We start from the raw sequence: 24,396 nt of genomic DNA on the forward strand, positions 1-24,396 counted from the left end.
TATTTTGAATTTACTAGAATAAATTATTTTGAATTTAAACTACATTTATTTACTATTAGTTACTATATACCCACACTGTTCCAAAAGTTTATAGAACTTTTAAAAAGACATATTAATATATAGTCCTATTTTAATGTGTCTTTCAAAGAGATATTTAAACATTCCCAACAGATTCTGCTCCAAGTTGCAACTATTTAAGGGTATTGCAACTGCCTGTATTTATTGGTATGGAAAAGATAAAACTAACCAGAAAAAAATACAATAAATGAAATACTCCATTAAGACTGATACTATGCAAGAAAATATGTTTTATCACTCTGCAAGATTTTGAAAAATTAAACTTCTTTTGGCATCGGTCTGTTGTTTACTTTTATACTACACGTAGAGGTTTGAATTCTTGGGTCACTGTGTTTATTCTTTTTTCAAGAGATCTGGGAGAAGGGCTCATTATGAGGTTGCTCTGCGTTGCTAGGCACATGGGTTCAGTATTCAGACAGTCCAGTTCAGTTCTCTGACTTTTCTATTACATTTTTGTAAATTGCCTTCTTTGCTTCCAAACAGCAGACAAGTACATAGTGATAAACTATTGAAATGACTAGTTCCCTCACTACCAGGGAATTGCATAAGAACAATTCTGTATTCATCATTTTCAGGCACAAAGGAAGAACAAAAGCCCACCCCAAACATGACCTGCTGCACAAAATACCTTTTGTTATCAATGTAAGTGCTCTTCTGAATCCTCAAACCACCCATTGATAGATTTTCTTTTTCCCACATACATAATTTATAAGCCATCTAATGAATTTTTCATAAGTGAAACAACCGTTAATATTAATTCCTGGCCATCCTAAATGGCAAAAAATTAATTCTTTCCCCAAATCCACTTGAGAGGCATTCTCTCCTTTCTTCAACACCGTACAGAGCAGACTTGAATATTTGTAGCCTTCAGTAGAGGAGCAATCTTAAAGAGTCCTTGTCCAGACAAAAGCTTGCACACTGTGAGCAAGTCTTAGCAGAAGATTGCTTAAGGGGAAATCCTATACCACATGATATATCACTGACCTTTCTCCTCTGTCCTTGTTACACAGAGAACAGAACCCCTCCTCTGTCTCCATTTATAAAGTATCTGACAATGACTGATAGTTTTATTTTTTCAAAGCTGTCATTGCATTAAAATGTGGTTGCTGTTACATGGCATATTGGAGGACCCAGAGCTAGTCTGAATGGAGCAGGGAAAAAATTTGCACAAAACCTTCATCTGTCAGGAGGCACTAAGATCCACTGCCTTGAATTTTATGAGTAACTTTTAAACTCCTAGTACATAACAAGAATGAGGCCCAATCATGCACTACAACAAATAGGTATCTGAAATGCAAACTTGGGCTGTTCTGACCCCTAGATGGAAGGGGGAGATTAGATGTGGGACAGCACTGAGAGGCTCTGATGAACTTTCTTTTCACATATAGGTCAGAGATAGGACTAAAATCCTCAGTTTGGGATCAGATGAGAGACTAACATGAAAAAAAGTGTCCAGTCTCGAGAGTTAAATAGAAACCCACTCAATCTTAAAATATGTCATTTTAAAATACAAGAAGACCTCCACTCCTACCTCTTTTTCTAACATCACAAAATCCAATTGACACCCTTTATGTGTCTCTAGACGCTTCTTCCATATCTCTAGTCAATGCCCTGGCTTGGCCACCATTATCTCTTCCTGGATTCCTTCCACTACTGGTAACCAGACAGCTCACCTCTGCTCTCCCTACCTATAGCAAGACTAATCTTCCTACAACACAAAATGAAACGTGTTGCTTTTCCTGCTTAAAATCCTTTCTTAGCTCCCCATTTCTTAGCTCTTAGAATGAAATCTAAAGTTCTTAACAAGGTGTAAAACGTCCATGGGTTATATAAGGAAACCGGCTTCTGCTTACACCTCTGATGCTCTACACTGCACCTGCAACCCCAGCTGTTCTGTCGTCTAGAAAACTCCTTCCTAAACTCTGCTTGGCCAGTTCTTCATCAGCACGTGGGCTTCAACATAGATACTTGGAGAGACTGTCTCACCTCCTGAGTCTGGTTTAGCTGCTCCTGCTATCTGTGTTTCCATATCATTCTTTTTGCTCCTTGTCTTAGTGTCCAGTGGCTTGCATTACAATTGTCACTTTAGTAGCTTCTTGTTCGTTTTACTCGCTACACCTAATGTTCTTTGTAGTCAGACATCGCATGCGCAGTGACAATGCCTGGGCTTCGAACATTACCTGACTCCTAGTGTGTGCTCATCAATCACAGTAGGAGGGGCGGTAGGGTCGAAGGAGGAAGAGGTCCAGCAGGCTAGCCTAGAGAAATCAAAATGAAATCATGTTAAGGAGACACCTACTCATTCCGAGAAGGCTCAAATCAGGAAATAAAAACTAAAGGAAAATCAAACAAGAGTATAACATTGTTATTATCAATTCTTATCATTGGACATGCTTATCTAATAAAATATATATTTTAATTTATCAGACCATCATACCTCACTTTTCCTAATTCTTAAAGTCCTTTTACAATAATACATAATCTTGTGAATTCTCTTAAAAATTTTTTAAGTCATTCAACATGCAAGTCATTTAATATGCAATATGTATTCAATATTTTTGTGTGGTTAATGGGAAAGAGGTGGATTTTAATAAGAAAACAACATATTTCATTTTAGGTTAGTTTATTATTAAAGATTTATTACCAAGTTTATTTATAACCTTTCATAATATTCATTATAATTAAAGAAAATTATTTTTTACATTTAAGTGACCCTTGTTTACTGATTTATTTTCAATTAATTATGTAAGGAGAAGATATTACCTGTTGACTAAAACTTTTGTTTAATTACTTGTTACATCACATTTGCTTTGGAGGACCAAATACTTATTAAAGTAGATTGAAATTTAGCTATGTGTTATGCAATCAACAACAGATAAAAACCACTTAATAAGCTTGCAAATTCTTTATTTAGAGCTAAAAAAAGGTCTGATTAATATTTTTATGATAAAAGAGTACAAAGAGTGACCTGAAAATAACATGTAAGTAAAGATATACTTTATTTCTCCAAAATAAAAAGCCAAATTGGACATAATTTTTACCATATTTTCTCTTTATAATGTGGATTTGAAGTACTAGAGACATCTTGATGTCCTATAAGAAGATTTGGATCAGATGTATGAAACTTTCAGATTGTAAAGATTAAAGTGTGCAGAACATACGCACACATTTCTTGACACTGAGTAGTCTCCATTGTCAGTGTCCCTGATCGGCCTGCTGTCTTCCATGTGGTGATTCAGGGACTCAGGCTGTTTCTACTTTGTGGCCCCACCATCCAGTCCTGTTCATACTGGTACATTGAGAAGAGAACACCACAATATCATATCTGGTTCCCAAGCCAAAAGCATAGGAGTCATTCCTAATTTCTTTCTTTCTCTCCCTATTATCAAAATTCCATCAGCAAGCCTTGTTCACACTCTCTCCAATTTTTTTAAACAATCTACTTCTGAATAATCAAATTATTATCACTATTTTGCACCACTAACTAATTAAAGTATCTGAGCAATGATTATCAGCAAATGTTAGCATGAAAAAAAGAGACAATCAGGTATTATATGCCTCCTGATAAAAGGACACTTGCTGATGAAAAGAAAAAAAATCAAACTTTAATCCAATTAAAATTCTCACTCTAAATGCCAATTCTCAGAAGATACAGGGTATAGAGCAACATGTAAAAGTCACAAAATTATAATGCAATTAGGAAAATCCAAACTGATGAATACTCTTCAGGAAGTGACCAAATTCTTCAAAAAACAAATTAGAGGGAAAAGGAAAGATAAAGATATTGATAGTCAATAGCTAGCTAGCTAGATAAATAGATAAATAGACCAGTTGATCTAGATGTTTGTATGTGTATATATATATATACACACATAGAGAGAGAGACAGACAGACAGACAAAGAGAGAAGATACATGCAACCAACATATATTGCATATGGTTGCAACCAATATTGACCTGGACCCAAACAAACTTAAAAAAAAATCCATAATACAAAGAAATGTGAACACTGATAGGAGCATTTGATAACATTAGAAATTAATTATTGTTTACTTTTAGGTATAAATTAATATTTTGTTAAAATATAAATCCTTGTCTACTAGAGATTCATATTATGACATTTATGGATAAAATGGTATAGTATTCACTGCAAGATAATCTGAAGAAATTGATGAGATACAGAAGAAACAAAGTTGGCAATGAGTTGATAATGGTTAATTGTGTCATGGATACATCAGATTTTACTTTACCATTTTCTCTAATTTTGTATATATTTTTCCATAATAAAGGGGTCTTCAAACGTTCACTCTTTTCCAATTCCCCTGCTGCCACCTAGTCAGTGCCACCATCATCTCTTACCTGGGAGGCATGTGAAGCAGCCTCCTGATGACACTCCCAGCATCCAGTGTTGCCCCCTCCAACCCCCCCTCCTCATGGCAGCTGCAGTGATCATTTAAAACTGGAGTCATATCCTATCTTCTTTACCTTGCTTCCTTTAATAACCTTCCCAAAGCTTCTCATTCAATTGGATTAAAATCTAAACCCTACATTTACAAGGTCCTTTTTAACCTGGACCCTGACGATCTCGTCAAACACATCCTGTACCACTCTGCCCAACGCTCTGGCCACCCTGAGGTTCTTTTTGGCCCTCCACTTGCCATGCTTGTCCCCATATCAAGGTCTCTGTCCGAGCAATCCCTTTGCCTTAAAGGCTCCATCTGTTGCCCTCTCACTACCACTGAACAAAGAATCTTTTCCATCATTGCCTATCACATGACCCTGTTTGATTGCTATCATTTTATCACTGATATTCAGATAGCCAGTTTGTTAATCTATTACCATTTTCATCCACTAAAGTGTAAGCTTTATTAGAAAAGTGACTTTTTCTATCTGTTTCAATATTGTAATCCCTGTGCCTAGAACAGCCACTCAACAAATATTACTTGAATAAATCAATGAATTAATTTACACAGGATCTAAGTTTCCATTCCAATTATACTTTTCTATGAATCTTGCTTCAGTGAGTATGTGACACGAAAGAATTAATCCCTCATGTTGTAGGCCTATGACTTTGGAAATTAACCCCTCCAAGCTTCGGTCCATTCTTCTGTAAAATGAGGATCCTATTAGGTTGTGAGCATTGAGTGAATTATTATTCCCTATCATTCTCATGATGATCCAAACACTGGCTCCTTAACTGGTTTGTATATTTGTTCCAACTTATCCTTCCCACTGTAGCCAGGGTTATCTTAAGAAAAATTAGTTCATGTGATATCACCACTTGAAAGCTTTCAACAGTTTCCTGTCGCTCCTTGAGATACTCTTCTAGGCCCTGTGTGATCTGGCCTCTTTCCACATCCTCAGTCCTCTTTGTGGAATTCTTCCAGATACCTCGCATCTTTTGAGAATTGTGCTCTATCCAGAGTACCCATGCTCTCCTCTTCGTCCAGCTCTTTCCTGCTCAAACTTCACCCTGCAGCACTTTCTCAGACCAAGTCAGCGCCCCTAGGTCTCCTAGTCCTTTTCTGATAGGACTTATCCCATCTTTAATTATATGTATATTTATATTTACTTAGGTTGTATACACTGTATGGTTAATATCTGTCTCACCCCCTTGCTATGAGATTGAGGACCACGTTGTTTTACTCATCATTGCATCTTAATACCATCACAGTACCAGGCATATTCTAGGCTGAAAACATATTTAGAGAATAAAGGAACCAATGAACAAGTGAATCCCTATTCTATGTCCTGGCACACAGTAAGCCCTCAGTAATGGAAAATGTTTTCGTAATGATGGAAATATATAATGGCGGTAGCTCTCTTAGCATGAACCAGAAGGGTCAGGTGGAGGAGGCCATACAAGCAGATCTCTGGAACTGTCTGCTGTCTCCTGTGCCCCTGTTGAAGGCAGAGAACTGGACTGGGGCTTCCCACTCACGCACTGTGACCCCTGGTGCTAACACCTCTGGTCTCACAGCCTGGTTCTCATTTCCTCTGTCTCTGACCCTGTCGTGGCAATCTAACTCAGCCTGTTTCTCACCTCTCTCACTTCCTGTTTGCTTACTCGGTGTTCTACCATATCCTGATTTCTATGTTTGCACCTCACTGTGAAAAACCTGAAAATAACTTTTCTCTGATAACCTCCTGGCTTTCTAGGATTTAAAATCCTGCACTAAACTCTGACTAAATAAGGGCAATGCAGCTCCCTGACATGAATAATAGGTCAAAACAAAGTCACAGAAATGAAACACAGGAATCCCTTCTTGTAAAACAGAACAGGAAGGATGTTTCTTGCTGTCTAATGCATTTACTAGATCACAGCAGCCTATTTCCTAAAAATATTTTATCCGTACCTCTCAATTAGTGCATTAACAACACAATTTCTTGGGTTATTTCCCACCCCCACCCCCTATTATATTAGTGTTTAAACTTTATTGTCCCCCATCCACCTTACTAAATGTCCTCTTTTTTAGATTAAACAACTTTCTCAAAGTCATATTTTATCTTGGCTTCTCAAACATTAACATTGTCACTTAGTTTAGTGTCATCTGAAAATTTGATGAGCAAATTTTCATTTATACTTACTATTAGATTTATTCATTGAAATTACTGTAAGTTAGATCAGTATGTCTGTTTAAAGTCTTGAAAAGATCAATTATGTGAAATATTTCAAATATTTGAAAGTGAGATTGGACAATCTTTCAGTAATATTAAAACATTCTTCCCCTAGAAGTATATCTGAATTTGCATCCCATCAGAGACTTAAATCTAGGCTAGATGAAATATAAGAAATGTTGTCTAAGGAATATATATTTTTTAATCACCAGTAAGATTAAATTAACTGACACAGGATGTGGATTTTGTTGTTTGTTTGTTTGTTTGTTTCTTTGTGATTTGATGAGTCTTTATTTACAAGATCTATGCGATTTTCAGTCTGAATACAATATATTTGTTTGCATCCAAGTTATTTTCCTATTTAACACATAGCAGTTTCCATCCTAATGTAGTCTCCTGATTTAATATAAAAGTATCATTTTAAAATCTTAAGTGTATGAAGAAAAATAGATGTCATATTTTAATGCTGGCTTATGTACATATTTCACTTGAAATTTATATGGAAAGCACAAGAAAATAGCCCCTTTCACTTCAGAGTGGTCATTGTGTCTTTGATAAGAAAACAAGAAACCAAACAGCATCCTGGGATGTTGAGTCTTGAAAACAGTCCATGTTTTCATGCAAAGAGTCATTTGCAGAGACACACAGACAGCTGCAGCCCTGTCCTACGGCTGAGAGGAGACTTCCAGAGAACCCTGGTGAGGCTGCTGCCTGCAGTCCAGGGGGTAATGGCTGACCCCTGACCCTGCCTGACAGCCAGCACTCTTGTCATACTGCTGTGCAACAAGTCAAATGAGGCTATAATTACACTGCAGACAACGGTCTGCAATTATACATTCAAGTCCCAGAGTCTGGCAGGAGGGAGATGATTGTGGCTGGAAGGGGATGAGGAGAAGTCAAAAAGTCACAGGACAAACCGCTTTTTGATATTTTCTCTAAAACAGCATAACTGTAATGTGTCCTCCCTGAAGGGGAGGATCAAACCACAGTGGAGAGCAAACAGTTCTCTGATTCAAAAAACCATGAAAACAGGACTTTGAGTAGATGGATCCACCAAAGGCTATGTGACTGTCTAATATATAAAAAAAAGGGCAACTGTGGTTCCCAGAAGTTCCTGTGCAAATGCTGCTTACTGTTTCTGATTTACTTTGATTAAACAAATAATAAGGGACCAGACTGCGACTGGGAGCGATGTGGCACACAGCCATATTTTTCAATACATTGAACCAGAGTGACTTTGTTTTTACTATTAAATTTCCATAAAATCTAGGATCTCTCTATTAGAGCAAGTCATAGGTATTCTGGGCAAATATTTCTAAAGCCCTGTTTTTAAATATGCAAAATACTTTGCATCAGCAAATTAAGTAGGTTGAACAGCACAGAAATACCACTAGAAGTAGGTCTGCCCTGGCTGCATTTGAGACTGCCTGTAAAATTATTACATCTTCTACCCTCTGAATCCAAAGTTAGAGATTTACCACGTAATGTAGTTTTCTCAGGGGTGAGATAACTTGTATTTGTTTACCAAATTTCTGACATTTGCTGTTCTATATTTGCTTGAATGTTTCTAGGGCTAAATACCCACTTCCTAACGAGGCAGCCCATGCTACCTTGAAATGGCGCTATCAAAACTGTCTTCCTCCCCTTAAAACAAAAAGCCTTGTTTTAGTTATCATTCATCAACCCAAACCCTCTACTTTGTATACCAGTCTCGGGCTACATTCTACTCAGAAAATTTCTTAATATTTAAAGACAGCTATAATGCTATTCTCCCCCACCAAAACATTCTTTGTTTATTTTCTCTATGACAGGGTTTCAACCCTTTTAGCAATTTCATAAGAACACATATCCATATGCTTTATGGCACCTAGAACTTAACATTCCAAAAGTGTTCAATGCAATCAATGCAAAACAGTCTGGCATCTCCCCCTTCATTGTTTTACTAATACTCTTGTGATCACAGAGGCTCTGAGTGCCCACATCAAAGCATTGCCTCTCTTGGAGCTTACTATGAACCAAAACTTCAAAGTCATTTTCACACATGCTCCAGTGTGTGTGTGTGTGTGTGTGTGTGTGTTTTCTTCTCTTTCCCACACCATCAAGCAGTTAACTCTGACCAAGTAATTAATTCTGACACTATATATCTGCAGATAGCATCAGATCCTACAGGTCAAGGGTTCAGTCCCATAAGACTGCTCTCATTCAGGCACCAAAAGCAAGTACAGGTTGTCACCTCTGCTTCTGTCTGACTGGCTGTGAATCAGAGGTTCCCACAACTCCCTCTTTAGGTTGAATGAATTTGCTAGAGCAACTCATAGAACTCAGAAAAACACTTTACTTACTAGGTTATCAATTTATTATAAAAGGATATAACTTGGAAATAGCCAGATGGAAAAGATACATAGGAAAAGGTATGTTAAGAAGGGGTCCTGAGCTTCCTTGCACACTCCCAGCAATCTCTCCCAGAATCGCCACATGTTCACCAATCTGGGAGCTACAAACCCTGTTCTGAGTTTTTATGAAGGTATCATTACATAGGCAAAACTGATTAAATCACTGGCCACTGGCAAGTGATTCAACCTCCAACCCCTCTTCCTTCTCTGGAAATCAGAGGAATAGGATTGAAAATTCCAACCCTCTGGTCATTTGGTTAGGTCCTTTGGCATATTTTAGTTTACCTAGGAGCTTTCCAAAAGTCATCTTGTTAACATAACAAAAGAAACTTCAATGGCAATCCCTACTTAGGAAACTCCAAAGGTTTTAAGAGCTCTGTGCCAGGGACAAAAACCAAAGATATATTCTTATTATAAATCACAATCTTACATATGCTAAGCCACATATATTGTTTCTTTTAGGTGATCTTACTTTGCTTTCTTGGACCCAAGAGCCAATTCTTTCATTTACGTTTGTTCGATTTCATCCTGTTCATTTCAACTTAGTAACAAGAATTTTCAGTATCATTCTAGATCCTGATTCTGGCATTCACATTGTGAGTGCCCAACAAATAACAAATGCTGGAGAGGGTGTGGAGAAAAGGAAACCCTCCTACATTGTTGATGGGAATGTAGCTTGGTGAAGCCATTATGGAAAACATATGAAGATTCCTTTAAAAACTTAAAAATAGAATTGCCATATGATCCCTCTATCCCACTCCTGGGCATATATCTGGAGAAAACTCTAATTTGAAAACACACTTGCAACCCAATATTCATAGGAGCACTACTTAAAATAGCCAAGACATGGAAGCAACTTAAATGCCCAGCAACAGATGAATAGATAAAGAAGATGTGGAATGAATATGTGTGTGTGTATGTGTGTGTGTGTGTGTGTGTGTGTGTGTGTGTGAAATGGAATACTACACAGCCATAAAAGAATGGAATAATGCCATTTGTAGCAACATAAATGGACCTAGAGATTATCATACTAGTGAAGTAAGTCAGAAAGAGAAAGACAAATACCATATGGTATCACTTTATGTGTATAATCTAAAATACAGCATAGGTGAACTTATTTACAAAACAGAAACAGACTCACAGACATAGAAAAAAACTTATGGTTACCAAAGGGGTAAGGGAGTGAGAGAGCAATAAATTAGGAGTTTGAGATTAGCAGATACAAATAAAAAGTATAAGTGCCCAATAAAATTGAATGGAATAAATTAAGCAAACTACCAGAAATAAAAATAGTAATTCATAGTTTAATAGCAATACATTAAAAATGACATGACATTATAATTACATCATTGAGACATGCCCTTCATATTTCATTCAAGGAGAATAACTCAGCTGAACTAAACTGGCCTCTTCCACTTTAATCTAGTAGAGAGTAAGGTCTTGAAGTTAAGCAACTTGTGTTCATATACTGGCATCCCTTTTTGTTTGTTGAATAATTTGAAAAAGTTTACTTACTTTCTAACCTGCAGCTTCCTTATCTGTAAAATTGGAATATATGCCTCATAGGCTTCATTAAATATTACATTAAATATGAAATGAGATAACACATATGTTTAGTAAAATGCCTGGCATGTAGAAGGGCTCAGTAAATGATAGACACCACGTTATTATTAGTTGAACAACTTTGAATAAAATTACTTAACTCTTTTCAGATATATTTGTTTTTAATCTAGCCCATATTTTCCAATCTATTCCACTAAAATCTCATAAGAAAACTTATCAAACACCTTGCCAATGCCTCTACACATTTGTCATCTATCTGTTGTATATTCTTGACTATTCAATAAAGTAAACTCATGAAAGAGGGACCTGAATTTAGTCTGATATGACTTCTTTCAAACAGGGATGCATATGATATCCTAGTAGTTATTCCTTAAATAGTCACAGTCCTTTAAATATCCATTCAAGATATTGCCTGGAATGAAGTCAAATTCATATCTTTGAAATAAATATCCTTATAAGAAGTTTAAGTCAAACTTTTTTTCTAAATATTTATTCTCATTTATATTTTATTAACCAAAAAACCTTATTTTTAATGGCAGAAAGGAAGAGTACATGTAAAATTCTCTAATTATACATTATGCAACTTTCACAAAATTATTTTTCAACCAGATTTCTTCCTTTAGAAACAAGTGCCCAATGTGAATGCCAACTAGCAGAATTAATTTATAGACTTATTTCAGAGCAAATGAATTCATCCCTAACGGAACAAATTTCAAGACTGAAGGATATTTAATGGTATATGCTCAGGTAAACATAGAAATATGTATACTAGTCATCACCAATAAACATCCAAAAATCTGAGGAAATGTTATTGTGTACCGAGAAAGGCATTGATTCAGAAGATCTGGGTTTAGCCACTAACTTTCAATTAACTTTAATGTTATTTCATATTGAAGCCTTGTATTTCTCATGTACAAAATGAAATGAAATGTTTGAATAAGATGGAACTGAAACCAATATTAATATTTATGACAAAATGAATAATCATTATGTAATTACTAAAGCTCTTCCAGCTCCAGAATTTTGTCTTTGATTTTATGGCTTTCATAGACAAAATGACTCAGAACTCATTAAACACAAGTTAGCAGACAACTTTCATCTTGTCCAGCATTGATGTATCAATGTTAATGTATCCTTCCCTGACTACTTAGCAAACATATCAATGTATAAAGAGAGATGATTACAAGGACTGTTTGAGAGCAGAGAAAAAGTGAAGAAAATTGATTTCTTAATTGCAAAGCAGCCCTCCGTTAATCTCCATCGCTCTTCTCTAGTGATTCTTTACATTTCAAGAAGCAAAGTTCAATACAATCCCCTCCTCCCCTGACCTTATCTCCTTCCCTCCCCTTTCCTATGGCCACTATTTCTGCTTCTAGTGCAGAAAAATCAGTATTTGTGGAAAACAGTATAGCATGATTCAATGAAGATCTGGATCAAAGTAAAAATGGATGAATTGTCATGACCATGACTTATTCAACCAAAAGGAAGAGGAGAGGACTATTGCATATTGCTGCAGAACCTTCAATTCTGGTTGTTAATGACTGAATTCTCTATGGAAGAAATGCCCTCTTACTCTGGGAGAAAGAAAACCTCATTCATTGAGTGCAACTGATCTACAACCAACTTCTGCTGAGGTTCTGAAAGGTAGGAAAAGGTTCTGAACCCTTTAGAGCTAGGCTGGTGCAGGTTAATTGTACAGTCTATGAATGTGAAGAAACAAGTAGAAAAAGATGTGAAAACAACCCATTGATATCAAAAATAATTGGGCAAATCACAAAATTGGTGGCACAGATACACCAAATTCTCATTTAATCCCCCCCTTTCATTTAATTAAGCACACTTGAGGGGAGGATTTACTCTATATTATGCACTATGATATGACCTATGAATAACTGGTAAAATCCCCCAACCTTAAAAGCAAGACAATAGAAACAAAGAGCTTAGTGTCTCCTGCAAATTGCAGCTGGCAAATTTGGCGTTTACACATTACTAGAGATTAGGAAAAGGCTATTGACTTAGACAAAGCTTTTTTGGTGGCAAGAAACAGAGATTCACATAAGAAGAGTGGAAAATCCTATAAAGTCTCAGTGTAATCTCTGAGACCATGGTGGCAGGAACACAGTCAGGGCTCTCTGAGATCAAAAGCTAGAACCGGGAAGCTTTCAGGAACAAAGGCTGTTCTCCAGAACTGAAAATCTAGCTTTCTTTTTCCTATTGTTCCTGGTTCTCCTGCTTCTTGCTGAAGACCAGTTCTCTCTGCTCGTCTCTCAGTGCATGTTGTCCTGAAGTCACTGCCCAAAGGCTGCCTCCACCTCAGTTTCCACCCCAGCTCATTAAGTTTCATGTCCTCCAATGCCTGGCATGCACGGTTGACCCAAATTGCTGTGTTCCAACTCCGAAATCAGAGGAGGGAATATAATTGGCCCAGCTGTGCAGGTGTTTCCCTATAATCCAGTCATCTGAAGTGAGAGGTAGAGTCACATATTTAAAATGTGGCTTCAGGGACTCACCCCTGTGTGGATGGCAGTTCCCTTGGAAAGAATAAGAACTGGACAAGCACCAGAAGTTGTCTGAGCATCATGTCCAATCTACAATTTCTAGAAGATATCTTCTTTGATAAATAACTGTTATTACATATATAGTAACATGCAGACTCCACGTAGGCTACAGAGAAAAGAGAACAAATCCAAGGTGTAGACTGTTTATAACAAAGTTTATTTAATTTCCTCATCATATAATTTTTCAGGCTGCTGTCAAACCTGAAGTCAACTAAAGATGAAATCTCATACATTATAAGTTCTTAATAGAAACAAATTTATTCTGAAAGATTAGATTCAGGAATAAGATGAGCAACTAATGAAGAAGATTAAAGAGCTTGTGACTGTTCCAAACTCAAAATGTGTTCATATATTCTAGAACAAAGAGATTTATTTTGTCTTGAATACCTACATGACATATGCTGACATATTTTGTATTCCTGTGTTGACCTAAAACAAATAGACTGCCAGTTATTTCCCCAGCAAAAAATAGGTTTACAAAGGGTCAGCAAAAAATTGTAATTCAGGGTCTGCAACCATGGCAAGCCGTGTGCAATTCCCTGCACAGAAAGGGAAGGAAAATGCTTTCATAGAGAGGAAAACAAGGTTGGGCAGGTTCTAGTGAACAGAGTTCAGGGCTTTTCATTGATTGAGTCCCTGCCAGGAAAGAAGAGGAATCTTTCTTCTTCTTTTTGGTCTTGGCTATCATCGCAAAGCATGAGAGCTTCTGGCCTCCCAACTCTACTTAATTTAGGTTTTTGTTTATTAAGTTTTTAAACGTGAAACCACTAATTTGAACATATCTGAATCAAGTAGTAATCACATTATAATATTGTAACGACTTATTTTGTAGCGATGTATTTACATATCTTTCTCTCACTAGTCTGTAACCTTGAGAAACTTGAGAAACTGTAACCTTTAAAATAAGTTAACTATAGATAAATAATTATACTGGATTATATAGTTTTATTTAGTTTTTCCAAATTATGTGTTATTCCTTATTTATCTGAACGAGAAAGTATCCAGCAATGTCAACCATCTATGATAGCTATGATCCTAAAAAATACACCTGCCAGTTCTGGTGACACATACAATTAATAAAGGACATAAATTTAATGTACTTTGTTTCATTGGAGATGAATGGAAGTATCCGTTCCCTATTTTACTTATTATATCTTAGTATTATGATCCAAGTTATCAGCTTTTTCATTTATTTGAACTGCATTTGAACCTGTTCTGGGTTACAGACAGGCACTGGGGAAACTAAAAGTGTAGGCAACAGCAGTAAAGATGGAGACTTGAGAACCCATATTTAAAGTTGATTTAGAACATCTAAATTAGATTTTTAAGTCTTAATCATATTTTACATGTCAAAATAATTGCTAACAAGTAAAAATAGCTTTACTTTTGATATTCTATTCTTCAATATATCATACTAACTATAAAATTTTAGAGATTAAAAATAAACCATTTGAGAAATAGGTTCGTAGTGTAGGTTTCTGAGTGAAAGATTCACCTGTAAATTAGTTAATGAATAAGAAGCTAGGAATGGCTTCCAACAGCAGTAACTTCTACTCTAAGGAGACAGGCAGACAGTTTTCTTTTTGAACTAATCCGTTCTAAATTTAGAAACTAGAAATGGAAAATAGGAAGAGAACACCAAGTTAAAGTAACCACTGAATATTTTAATTTTCTCATATAATCAACGACATACATTTTGTATTTTAAATATTATTCATAATCTGATTAGGTAGAATTGAAAAAAGCAAAGAATATAAATACCTAGAATGGAATTTGATTTTGTTCCATTCTTTTATAAGAAAAACACAAATTAAATTAAGCTGACATCAGGATCATCAGAAAAGAACCCACAGGAGAACTAATAAATTGCACTGTCTGTTCCTTCTCTCCTCCAACAGCAGAGGACTGTTAAATGGCAAGTATTGCTCAAATGGTATGGAAAAGCCAAAAGTGCCTTGTAAATAATCAAAAGATACTAAATTAAAATAGGTAGAGTTTTACTCTACAGTACACATTTATCTTTTCCAGTATATGTGTCCATTATAAAAATATGGGAATAACACAGAAAAAAAATGGTGGAAAATAAATATCCTTTAGTCTTTCTACTTTTTAATAATTATGGTTAAATTTTTGGTGATATCTTTTCAATCTGCTTTCTGAATTTAGTCTTTAGTGAAAAAAATAAGACCTAATTTTAGGGATCTTATGTAAAGCATTTTGTGTTCTGCTTTCATTGTGCTGTTCTTTTTTTCACTCAACATTATATTAGGTGTTTTGTATGCTATTCAAAAGCATTATCTTTAATGGCTACATGTTATTTTTTTTAAGTGTAAAGACAACAGATTTTTAAACTATGCCTCTATATGTTGACTTACTGTTTGTTTCCAATTGTTTCTTATTATAAATAATATTATGATGAACATCTTTTGACACTTTTTTTAAATTTCCTAATGATATGGTCTCAAAAATGGGTCACAGAGACATTTTAAGGGTTTGTATATTTAAAGTAACTCAGCAAAGTAAGGTGAACAGACATCTTAACTGATATCCAGAGATGAGTTCTAATCTCAGCATTTTTCTGGTCAAATGACTTCACTGCTCTGGTCTCCAATTTCCTCACCTATGGTATAAAGATGGCTGAACTAAATTATTTTACTTTGGTTACCTATGACTATAGAACAAATTACCTCAAAATTTACTGGCCTAAAACAGCAATCGTTCTGTTACTTCTCTTGACTCTGTGGGTTGACTAGGGCTCAGCTGTTCTCGGGGTTCTTCTGCTGGTCTTGCTTGTAGTTCCTTATGCGGCTTCAGTCAGATGGTGGCTGCATATTCAGCGTCCCAGGTGGAATGTCCAAAATGGCTTCAGTCATGTGCCTGGCACCTTCGTAGCAATAGCTAGGCTCAGTTGGGATGCTAGGGCAGCTGGGTTTCTGGCTCTGCCTCTATCTCTATCTCTTTCTCTGTCTGTCTCCATACAGGCTCAAAGTGTCTCCTCTTCATACATCCTTTCTATATAGAGTCTTCACATGGTCTCCCCTTCAGAACAATGTGACCTGTTACATGACTGCTCAGGCTCTCGGAAATACAAACACACACCACTTCTATCCCACTCCATTGGGAAGGCAAGTCACAGGATCAGCCCAGCTTCAACTGAGGGGGACAGCACAAGAGCAAGACTACTGGGAGGCACGGTTCATTAGGGGCCATCTTTGGTGAGCACCTACTGCACAGTATGTGATGGGAACAGCGTCTCCAGAGCTCTAGGATATTAACTGTTTGAAAATGTGCAATCCTGGTATGTTACATGCTATGATAGTCCACAGATTGCAGTAGGGACAGTGTGGTGAGTCTCTATTGTCAAGGATGCTCATTTTACCAGAACACTCAATTCTCAGTCTTTCTGGGGGAGCAAATGTGCACTTTGTAATTTTCTCCAAATAATTACCCTATGTTCTTTGTGTTGACAATCTCCACACTTAGATGTCAGTCCTCAGCTGCACAAAAGATATAAATAAATTGAACCTCCCCATATCCTACTCCAGGGAGAGTACCTGGTAGTAATCGAGTTTCCTCAGGGGGAGTTTAGAGGAAGGTACACCTGCCTGAATTTTACTGATACTCCACGTGATTGAGGAAATCAGAAAGAGATGAACCAAAAACAAGGCCTCAGAGTAATGGAAAGTGAATCAGCTTTGCCCAGCCTCTCCTAATAAAAGATAAAATCCTTTCAATAGACTAATTTTATTACTTGATAGCTGTATATGTACACCAAATTCAATAGAATTGAGGCTGCCAGGCTGTGCTAAACCCAAATAACCATTGTTACAAACAGAGAGCAAAGCCAGACTCAGTAATATTTTATTAATCCTCAAATGCCAGATTATATGCACTTGAGAATATAATTTTTCTCCCACACTATGGAAAATGGCAGCCCTTTATTAAGTCTATCTCTGAAAACTTAAATGTTTGCTCTTTCTCCCCACTGCCTAACAGTGAGAGCAAAAGCTTCGGGAGGGTTTTATTTGTTTACATGGCATTTGCCTTGACGTTTCCCAAGTAATAATACATAGTAACAGAGACAGATGAGAGCTCTGTATCATCCTTTCCCTTAGGGCAAAGCAGGCACAAATAGACCTCTAATGAAAAACTCCACGAGCAGGACAATAAATAACAGGGCATAAAATGGGCAAAATAGTTTCCAAGTACAATATTTAAAAAATACAGAACAAAACATGATTCTACTCAAAGTGAGGTAAGGCCTCTTCACCTTGCACATTACACAGTAGGTTTTAGCTTCATCACTAGATCCTTTCCCACTAACCACGTTACTTCTAGATCTGATATCACTTTTTGTGTGTGTGGTTTCAAGAAATAGTGATGACTTCAACAGTCCTTTATTAATAAAATGGTATTTGTTCCTAAGTAGTAGCTGAAATACAAAGAAGTTTTTTTTAACATTTTTTATTTATTTATAATCATTTTACAATGTTGTGTCAAATGCCAGTGTAGAGCACAATTTTTTAATTCTACATGAGCATATATATATTCATTGTCATATTTTTTTCTCTGTGAGCTACCATAAGATCTTGTGTGTGTTTCCCTATGCTATACAGTGTAATATTGTTTATCTATTCTACAATTTTGAAATCCCATCTATCCCTTCCCACCCTCCACCCCCTTGGCAACCACAAGTTTGTATTCTATGTCTATGAGTCTATTTCTGTTTTGTATTTATGCTTTGTTTTTTTGTTTTTGTTTTTGTTTTTGTTTTTGTTTTTGTTTTTTAGATTCCACATATGAGCAATCTCATATGGTATTTTTCTTTCTCTTTCTGGCTTACTTCACTTAGAATGACATTCCCCAGGAGAATTCATGTTGCTGCAAATGGCGTTATGTGGTTGGTTTTTATGGCTGAATAGTATTCCATTGTATAAATATACCACTTCTTTATCCAGTCATCCGTTGATGGACATTTAGGCTGTTTCCATGTTTTGACTATTGTAAATAGTGCTGCTATTAACACTGGGGTGCAGGTGTCATCCTGAAGTAGGGTTCCTTCTGGATACAAGCCCAGGAGTGGGATTCCTGGGTCATACAGTAAGTCTATTCCTAGTCTTTTGAGGAATCTCCACACTGTTTTCCACAGTGGCTGCACCAAACTGCATTCCCACCAGGAGTGTAGGAGGGTTTCCCTTTCTCCACAGCCTCTCCAGCATTTGTCATTTGTGGATTTTTGAATGATGGCCATTCTGACTGGTGTGAGGTGATACCTCATTGTAGTTTTGATTTGCATTTCTCTGGTAATTAGTGATATTGAGCACTTTTTCATGTGCCTTTTGATCATTTGTGTCTTCCTTGGAAAACTGCTTGTTTAGATCTTCTGCCCATTTTTGGATTGGGTTGTTTATTTTTTTCTTATTGAGTCATGAGCTGCTTATATATTCTGGAGATCAAGCCTTTGTCGGTTTCATTTGCAAAAATTTTCTCCAATTCCGTAGGTTGTCTTCTTGTTTTACTTCTGGTTTCCTTTGCTGTGCAGAAGCTTGTAAGTTTCATTAGGACCCATTTGTTTATTCTTGCTTTTATTTCTTCCAGGAGAAAATTTTTGAAATGTATGTCAGATAATGTTTTGCCTATGTTTTCCTCTAGGAGGTTTATTGTATCTTGTCTTATGTTTAAGTCTGTGATCCATTTTGAGTTCATTTTTGTGTATGGTGTAAGGGAGTGTTCTAGCTTCATTGTTTTACATGCTGCTGTCCAGTTTTCCCAACACCATTTGCTGAAGAGACTGTCTTTATTCCATTGTATATTCTTGCCTCCTTTGTCAAAGATGAGTTGACCAAAAGTTTGTGGGTTCATTTCTGGGCTCTCTATTCTGTTCCATTGGTCTATATGTCTGTTTTGGTACCAATACCATGCTGCCTTGATGACTGTAGCTCTATAGTATTGTCTGAAGTCTGGGAGAGTTATTCCTCCAGCCTCTTTCTTTCTCTTCAGTAATGCTTTGGCAATTCTAGGTCTTTGATGGTTCCGTATAAATTTTATTATGATTTGTTCTAGTTCTGTGAAATATGTCCTGGGTAATTTGATAGGGATTGCATTAAATCTGTAGCTTACCTTGGGCAGTGTGACCGTTTTAACAATATTGATTCTTCCAATCCAAGAGCATGGGATATCTTTCCATTTTTTAAAGTCTTCTTTAATTTCCTTCATCAATGGTTTATAGTTTTCTGTGTATAATTTTTTCACCTCCTTCGTTAGATTTATTCCTATGTATTTTATTACTTTGGGTGCTATTTTAAAGGGGATTGTTTCTTTACTTCCTTTTTCTGTTGATTCATCATTAGTGTAAAGAAATGCAACTGATTGTTGAACGTTAATTTTGTAACCTGATACCTTGATGAATTCTTCAATCAGCTCTAGTAGCTTTTGTGTGGACCTTTTAGGGTTTTCTATATATAGTAACATGTCGTCAGCATATAGTGACACTTTTACCTCTTCTTTTCCAATTTGGGTCCCTTTTATTTCTCTCTCTTGCCTGATTGCGGTGGTTAGGACTTCCAAGACTATGTTGAATAGGAGTGGTTATAGTGGGCATCTTTGTCTTGTCCCAGATTTTAGTGGGAAGCTTTTGAGTTTTTCACCATTGAGTACTATGCTGGCTGTAGGTTTGTCATATATAGCTTTTATTATGTTGAGATATGTCCCCTCTATACCCACTTTGGTGAGAGTTTTTATCATAAATGGGTGTTGAATTTTATCAAGTGCTTTTTCTGGATCTATTGAGATGATCATGTGGTTTTTGTCCTTTCTCTTGTTGATGTGATGTATTACATTGATTGATTTGCATATGTTGAACCAGCCTTGTGTCCCTGGGATGAACCCCACTTGGTCATGATGTATAATCTTTTTTATGTGTTGTTGGATTCTATTTGCTAATATTTTGGTGAGGATTTTTGTGTCTATGTTCATCAGTGATATTGGCCTATAATTCTCTTTTTTGGTAGTGTCTTTGCCTGGTTTTGGTATCAGGGTGATGGTGGCTTCATAGAATGAGTTTGGGAGTATTCCCTCCTTTTCAATCGTCTGGAAGAGTTTGAGAAGGACTGATATGAGTTCTTCTTTGTATGTTTGGTAGAATTCCCTGGTGAAGCCATCCGGTCCTGGACTTTTATTTGTAGGGAGGTTTTTTATTGCTATTTCAATTTCATTTCTAGTGATCGGTTTGTTCAAGTGGTCAGTTTCTTTTTGATTCAGTCTTGGTGGACAGTATGTTTCCAGAAACTTGTCCATCTCCTCTAGGTTATCCAGTTTGGTTCCATATAGTTTTTCATAATATTCTTGTATGATATTCTGTATTTCTATTTTATTTCTTGTAATTTCTCCATTATCCTTTCTTATTTTTCTAATTTGTGCTCTCTCTTTTTTCTTCTTTGTGAGTTTGGCCAGAGGTTTATGAATTTTATTTACTTTTTCAAAAAAACAGCTTTTGGTTTGATTGATTTTTTCTATGGTCTTTTTAATCTGTATTTTATTTATTTCCTCCCTAATCTTTATCATTTTCTTCCTTCTGCTGCCTTTTGGGGTTTTTTGTTCTTCTTTTTCTAGTTCATTCAGCTGGTGGGTTAAATTGTTTATTTGAGATTGTTCTTCTTTTTTGAGGAAAGCATGTATTGCTATAAACTTCCCTCTTAGCACTGCCTTTGCTGTGTCCCATAAATTTTGTGTGGTTGTGCTTTCATTTTCACTTGTCTCAAGGTATTTTTTAATTTCAGCTTTGAATTCTTCATTGACCCATTGGTTTTTTAATAACACATTGTTTAATCTCCATGTTTTCCTTTTGTTCTCCTTTGTGTCTCTGTTGTTGATTTCTAGTTTCATGGCATTGTGGTCAGTAAAGATGCTTGAGATAATTTCTATCTTCTTAAAATTGCTGAGGTTTCTTTTGTGCCCAAGTACATGATCAATCCTGGAAAATGTTCCATGTGCACTTGAAAAGAATGTATTCTTTTCAAAGAGTTTTTTTTAAACAAAATATAAATATGATGATTCAAGTCATGCTTATTTCCTACTAGGCAATTATGCATTTCTTCAACAAATAACTTGTGTGATTGCCAGCTCTATGCCAGACACCATGCTAGCTCCTAGGATTAAATTAGGGAGCAAGATATGGTTTCTGCCCTGAGGCATCTTTAGTCTAGAGGAGGCAACAGGCCACTAAGCAGGCTAGAGTCCAAAGAAGTAGTATCTAGTCAATCTAAAGGTTCAAGGAAGAATACTCAGAGATGATGCTTCGGCTGAGATAAGAAAGATGCAGAGAAGTTGGTCAAGGAAAGGTGTGGGGGGCCATATATTAGGATTCTACAAAGAAACAAAACCAACATTATACATACATATATCTTCATGTATATGGAGAGATTTATTATAAGGAATTGGCTTATGTGATTGTGGAGGCTGACAAGTCCCAAGATCTGCAGCTGCACAGCGGGAGACCCAAGAGACAACAGTGTAGTTTCAGTCCATTTCTGAAAGCCTAAGAACCAGGAAAACTAGTGGTGTAAGTTGCAGATAGAAAGCTGGCAGGCTCTGTACCCAAGAACTGATATTTCAGTTTGAGTCTAAAAGCAGGAAAAGACTTATGTCCCATCTCAACCAATCAGGTGGGAGGAATGGCCTTTTACTTGAAAGAGGGCCAGCTTTTTTTTGATGCACACCTTCAACTGATTGGATGAGGCCCACCTGCATTAGGAAAGATAATCTGCTTTACTCAATCTACAAACTCAAATGTTAATGTCACCCAAAAACATCCTCCCAGGCATATCCAGAATAACATATGACTAAATATATTGACACCCCATGACCCAGTCAAGTTGACACACAAAATGAACTATTGTAATGGTAGAATAAGAAAAGGTGGCTATAGGAGCTCTGATCTCCAGGGTGGAGGTTTTTAAGCAAAAAAAACCCAGCAAGTATAAAGGTCCTAAGGGCCAAAAAAGAGATTTTTTAAATTTATCTAAATTAATTCATTAGAAATATTCAAAGACTACTTCAAAGTTTGGCTGCTATCAGTTTCTGGCATTCATAATGGACACTGTCATTTTCTACACAACAGCACTCATTCTATTACACACACACTTGGGGGTCTCTACACTTTTGGGTTCAGAAGCTAACACCTAATAATCCATACTTCAGAATGTTCAACTATATGCTGAGACGGAGGAAAGAAATCACACAACCTGAAAAAGCCCAAACATCCTACTTGTGTGCTCATGTCCTTAAGCTTTTGTATCCTATACATGTAACTCGTGTTTTACCAGCTTGTCTCCCATCTGCTCCTGAAGGGCCAGTCTTCTAGTTTTCCATAAAGTCCACCCAGTATAGCTATTTCTGAAGGTCCTCAGAGGAAGTCAGAATTGTTCATATAGATCAGTGTTTCTCAATCACAGATGATTTTGCTCCCCAGGGGATATTAGGCTGTGTAACTAGTAAGATATTTTTAGTTTTTCCACCTGGAGTGGGTGCTATTAGCATGGATGGTAGAAGCCATGGATGCTGCTAAATATTCTTCAATGCATAGGATGCCCCCATCACAAAGAATTATCTAGTTCAAAAAATTCAATAGACAGGTGCTGTCAGCCATCATCGGTACTTCTGGAGTGATCAGAAAAGTCTAAACATGGAACCTCTTCTTATCTGACATTCCATCTATGGGATTGTTGAGAGCTACTCCACCAGAGGCCAGGGCTACAGGCTTCCCTCATTCGTTCTTGGGTAACTTTAATGGAAGTGTTTCGGAAGCATTCATTACTGTTAGCTTATGCTGCTGTGGTCTTCTCTCCTCTAACTTTCTCCAGAAGAGTCCACAGCCTTTGCCCCCAGGGATGCTGCTTGTCCTGAGGTCCTGAAACCCCCACCAGCAATGTCTCCAAGTGTCCTTTGTTAACATGTACCATAATAATTAGCTTTTCAAGGGCATGTATTCCCTAGCAGATTCTAAGTGTTTTATAGATATTATTTCATCTATTCCTAAAGCAAAACAATGAGTTTTACTTGCTCTACAAATAAAGCTACGAATACTGATAAAAATTAAGTAACTTTCCCAACTTACTCTAATTTTTCAAAAAAATGGACTTTTAGGTTAAAACCAGTTCTATCTGACTCCTAAACTCTGTTCTCAATTAATGAACTAAACTGCATGCAACTCAGACAGGTGATTAGCCTCCATGGTTGCCTGCAGCTTTGTCCTGTGTCCATAATGAGAACCTTCTCTCAGTCCTTATCTCCTTACCCTAAACGAGATCCAGCTTAACAAAACATGAGCAAGTAATGTACATTTTTGGGAAAATAGAGTAAAATTTCATTGTAATATTTTTAAAATTTTATTTAAACCACATTTGTCCTTTCCTCAAGGTCCCTTTCCAATCCAAGTTTCTCTCCATCTCCTTAACTCTACAGCCATCTGCCAGCACACACACAATGCCTATAATTCCTTTTGTTGTACTGAACAATTCAGCCTTCACTTTCAGTTTGGAAACCCCAAGAAGTTAAAAAAAAGAAAAAAGGGAAAGGAAAGGAAATCAGAAGTTAGCTGTTCCTTTAAAAGACATTCATCTATTGTTTAAGACTGCCTCTCAGGAGTTTCTGTCTCAGAACTTTTATAAAGGCTTCATTCAAAAAAAAAAAAAATTCCCTGCATAGGTTTGAGGCAATAGGGGAATAGAGGAAGATTCTATTGCTAAGAAAATAAAAATTCTCTGTCACTGATACATACATAATTTAACCAGCCTCCAGATTAGCTTTTAAGATGTGCTCTCCTTGTGTGCAAGAGCCTTAAGTAATGGCATTAGTCATATGAGCTACTACTCATCATGTGCCAGTCATCACAGTAATTCATTCATTTAATAAAGGGGTCAGCAAAGGACAGTCCAGAGGCCAAATCTGTTCCATTCCTTATTTATGGATGGCCCATGAGCCATACATATAAATGGCTTTTAAATTTTTAAACAGTTACATTTTAAATAGTTATGCAGTTATTTACATGCTATCCTCAATTCTGCCTCTTGGCCAATCCCTGACTTAAACCAACCATTGTTGAAGTAGAAACTGTCATCATCCCCATTTTACAGATAAGGATACTGAGGCTTGGAGTGATTAAATGATTTCTCTAAGGTCACACAAGTG

At 36.5% G+C, this 24,396-nt stretch overlaps 1 long non-coding RNA gene across 2 annotated transcripts in view; it reads right to left on the reverse strand.

The window, feature by feature from the left end:
• LOC116157225 (uncharacterized) overlaps positions 1-24,396 on the reverse strand; it is a 119,352-nt gene that overhangs the window by 40,042 nt on the left and 54,914 nt on the right. Inside the window, exon 2 of one of the 2 annotated variants that reach the window (XR_010383506.1) lies at positions 2,259-2,336. This is a non-coding gene — a long non-coding RNA (uncharacterized LOC116157225). Of the gene's footprint in view, positions 1-2,258; positions 2,423-24,396 lie in introns of those variants that run through there. The other variant, XR_004141222.2, reaches the window with a different exon arrangement.

The sequence above is a fragment of the Camelus dromedarius genome, chromosome 13 (genome assembly GCF_036321535.1).
Source record: "Camelus dromedarius isolate mCamDro1 chromosome 13, mCamDro1.pat, whole genome shotgun sequence".
NCBI lineage: Eukaryota > Metazoa > Chordata > Mammalia > Artiodactyla > Camelidae > Camelus > Camelus dromedarius.